The sequence below is a fragment of the Salmo salar genome, chromosome ssa02, assembly GCF_905237065.1.
Source record: "Salmo salar chromosome ssa02, Ssal_v3.1, whole genome shotgun sequence".
Classification (NCBI taxonomy): domain Eukaryota; kingdom Metazoa; phylum Chordata; class Actinopteri; order Salmoniformes; family Salmonidae; genus Salmo; species Salmo salar.
In genome coordinates this window covers 21,058,267-21,063,457 of record NC_059443.1, presented here as the reverse complement: position 1 = coordinate 21,063,457, position 5,191 = coordinate 21,058,267, and positions in this window count along the sequence as shown.

Here is a 5,191-nt window from a genome sequence, read left to right as displayed (position 1 = left end):
AAGAAGAGAGAGAGAGAGCGTGTGAAAGGCACACGAGGAAAGAGAGAGAGAGAGAGAGAGAGAGAGAGAGAGAGAGAGAGAGAGAGAGAGGGCGGGGGGATGTAGACGAAGGGAAATGCAGGGGAGCAAACTGCACGTTAAAAATAATACATTTTTATTGAACCTTTATTTTGACAGGGAGTCAATGCTGAGACCAACGTCTCTTTTCCAGATGAGCCCTGTATATTACCATAAAACACGTCAAAATACAATAAACACAATAAACTACACATTCATATGCACAATAAAATACATGTAATTATACAAAACGATACATGAAAAGCAAAACACAATGATAAAAAACAGACACATTCTTCAGTAAAAAGGTCCCCTAACAACCGTCTGGCGCCCTAGAGACACACATTCCACACACAAGGTGCCTATTAAATAGAGAAATTAGTTTGGAGGTAACGGGCTCCCAAGTGGGGCAGCGGTCTAAAGCACTGCTTCTCAGTGCAAGAGGCGTCACTACAGTCCCTGGTTCAAATTCAGGCTGTATCACATCCGGTCGTGATTGAGTGTCCCATAGGGCGGTGCACAATTGGCCCAGCGTCATCCAGGTTTGCCGGCGTAGGCCGTCATCGTAAATAAACATTTCTTCTTAAGACTTGTCTGGTTAAATAAAAAATGATGCAGACTATTACAGAAGTTTAACATAAACAATACTGTACAGTCAGATAACATTCAAGCATATTCAGGGAGATTTATGCAGCCTGTATGTGACCTGTCATCGTGGTGTAAATGTATTAAGCCATGAGTGTTCAAATTTAAGAGAGCATCATTATCACACACTACTGTTAGTGACCATGAATGTGTAACTACAATCTAGAGGTGCTGACAGTAAATACAGTAGATACTAACTAGATACAGTACATACAGTAGATACAGTCGATACTAACAAGATACAGTAGATACTAACTGGATACAGTAGATACTAACTAGATACAGTAGATACTAACTAGACACAGTGCATAAGGTAGATACAGTCGATACTAACGAGATACAGTGGGATACTAACTGGATACAGTAGATACTAACTAGATACAGTAGATACTAACTAGATACAGTGCATAAGGTAGATACAGTCAATACTAACGAGATACAGTAGATACTAATGAGATACAGTAGATGCTAACTAGATACAGTAGATACTAACTAGATACAGTACATACAGTAGATACAGTCAATACTAACGAGATACAGTAGATACTATCTAGATACAATAGATACTAAGTAGATACAGTAGATACTAAGTAGATACAGTAGATACTAACTAGATACAGTAGACACTAGATAGATACAGTAGACACTAACTAGATACAGTAGATACTAAGTAGGTACAGTAGATACTAGATAGATACAGTTGATACTAATGAGACACAGTAGATACTAAAGAGATACAGTACAAACTTACGAGATACAGTAGATACTAACTAGATACAGTAGATACTAACTAGGTAGAGTAGATACTAGATAGATACAGTTGATACTAACTAGATACAGTAGATACCAGCTGGAAACAGTTGATACTAAAGAGATACAGTAGATACTAACTGGATACATGTAGATACTAACTAGATAGAGTAGATAATAACGAGATACAATACATACAAACTAGATACAGTAGATACTAGATAGATACAGTAGATACTAGATAGATACAGTTGATACTAATGAGATACAGTAGATACTAACTAGATACATTAGATACTAACTGGATACAGTGAATACTAACTAGATACACTAGATACAGTAGATACTAATGAGATACACTAGATACTAACTAGATACAGTAGATACTAACTAGATACAGTAGATACTAACTAGATACAGTACATACAGTATATACAGTAGATACTAACTAGATACAGTAGATACTAACGAGATACAGTAGATACTAACGAGATACAGTAGATACTAACTAGATACACTAGATACAGTAGATACTAATGAGATACAGTAGATACTAACTAGATACAGTAGATACTAACTAGATACAGTACATACAGTAGATACAGTAGATACTAACTAGATACAGTAGATACTAACGAGATACAGTAGATACTAACGAGATACAGTAGATACTAACTAGATACAGTACATACAGTAGATACAGTAGATACTAACTAGATACAGTAGATACTAACTAGATACAGTAGATACTAATGAGATACAGTACATACAGTAGATACAGTAGATACGAACTAGATACAGTAGATACTAACTAGATACAGTAGATAATAACTAGATACAGTACATAGAGTAGATACAGTCGATACTAACTGGATACAGTAGATACTAACTAGATACAGTAGATACTAAATATATACAGTAGATACTAACTAGATACAGTAGAAACTAACTAGATACAGTAGATACTAACTAGATACAACTGATACTAACTAGATACAGTAGATACTAACTAGATACAGTAAATACTAAAGAGATACAGTAGATACAGTCGATACTAACTAGATACAGTAGATACTAACTAGATACAGTAGATACTAAAGAGATACAGTAGATACTAACTAGATGCAGTAGATACGAACTAGATACAGTAGAAACTAACTAGATACTAACTAGATACAGTAGATACTAACTAGATACAGTAGATACTAACCAGATACAGTAGATACTAACTAGATCCTAAGTAGATACAGTAGATACTAACTAGATACAGTAGATAGGAATGGAAATATAGCCCACTGTAAACTTCTGTCTCCCTCCCTTCTCTTCGTCTTACCCCCCTCCCTTTTCTCCTGTGGTCTCTGTCCCCCGTTCTATTTTTAGATGGCTGGTGAAGGAATCCTATATTTTTAGTAGTGATATCAATAGACTGCTGCACATTCTGACCTCATGGGGGAGAGTGAGTGAGTGAGTGAGTGAGTGAGTGAGTGAGTGAGTGAGTGAGTGAGTGAGTGAGTGAGTGAGTGAGAGAGAGAGAGAGAGAGAGAGAGAGAGAGAGAGAGAGAGAGGGGAGATGGATGGAGGGGAGAAAGAGAGGAGAGATAAGGGGGATGGAGAGAACAGCTATGGAGAAAATGAGAGTGAGCAGGAAAAGGAGTGAATAAAGAGAGAGAGGGTGATGGAGAGACAAGAGAGAGGTGAAAAAATAGGCAAGAAAGAGAGAGAGAGAGGAAGGTTATGTCAGAAATTCAGAATGATTGACTGACCCAAGATAAGTGCAAAGTGTGTATAGGCTTCATATATAAAAGCTACCCACACAGAAACACATTCAGGAATGTCAGTTTGAATGATAAGATCAGATGTATTCTCACAGATGCAACAGTGGTCATTACACAGTAAATACATCTCTATCATAAAACTACAGCTAGAACACACATAGTTTATCATCATAGGACAATAAACCAGAAAGGCTTGTGTGAAACACAGCGGGTCATTTTGACAGACTGAAGGAGACAAGACACTAATTATCTTCTGTAGAATGAAAGGAGGAAGATAAAGAAAGAGTGAAAGAGGTTCAGCACTGCAGCCAAGCAGAGAGAGAGCAGGTGAGGAGGTGGGAGGCAGAGAAAGAGAGAGCTAGTGAGGTGGTGGGAGGCAGAGAAAGAGAGAGGTAGTGAGGTGGTGGGAGGCAGAGAAAGAGAGAGCAGGTGAGGTGGTGGGAGACAGAGAAAGAGAGAGCTAGTGAGGTGGTGGGAGGCAGAGAAAGAGAGAGGTAGTAAGGTGGTGGGAGACAGAGAAAGAGAGAGGTAGTGAGGTGGTGGGAGGCAGAGAAAGAGAGAGCTAGTGAGGTGGTGGGAGGCAGAGAAAGAGAGAGCAGGTGAGGAAGTGGGAGGCAGAGAAAGAGAGAGCAGGTGAGGTGGTGGGAGGCAGAGACAGAGAGCTAGTGAGGTGGTGGGAAGCAGAGAAAGAGAGAGGAAGGACAGAGAGGTAAATGAGAGAGTGAGTGACAGAGGATGCAGTTAGAGGAAGAGAGAGAGGAGGGAGGTAGAGAGAGAGAGAAAGAGAGAGAGAGAGAGAAGTTGATGAGATTTTAATGTGAAGGTCAAATTGTTATAACACAGATCTCTATGGGGACATAGTACTCCCATCGTGATGGTGTGGGGTTGAGTGAAGGGAGGATGAGGAGGGTGAGGACTGGAGGTTGTGCCTGTGGGACAGCAGCGAGGGAAGGACGAAGAGAGGGAGTGAAATTGAGACACGGAGATGGTGTTTTGCTGGTTCAACAACTACCACAGTAAATTAAGAGGATCTTGTGTGTGTGTGTGTGTGTGTGTGTGTGTGTGTGTGTGTGTGTGTGTGTGTGTGTGTGTGTGTGTGTGTGTATGCAGGGACAGAAGATTGACAAAAGGCTTGGGAAACAGGGTGTGATGGTTAAGAGTGGAACTAGAACATGTTAGTACAGACAGTATGTTAATTACACACTATTACATGTTGACACTTTCATGATTCAGACATTTAGAGGCATACACATTAGACAAAAGTATTTTTCAAAAGACATTTCAATTCCTTTTATTAGGAGTTTTGATGTATTCCCAATACGCAAAACATGAAATAACCCAACCAATAAATATACAGATAAATGATAAATGCATAACTTAAAATCTTCTATGATTTTAATATCTACAACTAATAGATGCACACTGTAGTAATCTATCTATCTATCTATACAAACCCCTTTCTGTTTGAACCTGAACCCAAACTGACCTTGGGTGATGATGACCACTCAAACCTGGTTGACCCTTTAAAGTAGCCTACAGTAACAGTTCTGAATTTGGCCCTAGGTGATTTTATTTGTCCCCCAAGTTCATTATTTTGTTGTGGACATTAGAGACTAAAAACACCAGCAGATCAGCTCCAAGGGATTTTAAATGTGGAAATCTGTTCCAAACTATTCCCACTCTCAATAGAGATACAGTATGTGATGGTATACAAATGTAAACAAAGTTTGAAATTATATTGTTTTAGTCAAATATTATATCTGTTTGGGCTTCTTGCCAGCTGCCTGACCATCCACTCAAGAAAAAATTGGCCCACGGCTGAATCTAGTTGATGATCCCTGCTATACAGGCTTTTAGTATTGATGTTTATGCAGAGAAAAGAGCAATAGGATTTGAGCTGGTACATATCCAGTCTCTCACGTCCATGGTTGAAACCTTAGTTTGACTTTTTCTTTTTAATTTAA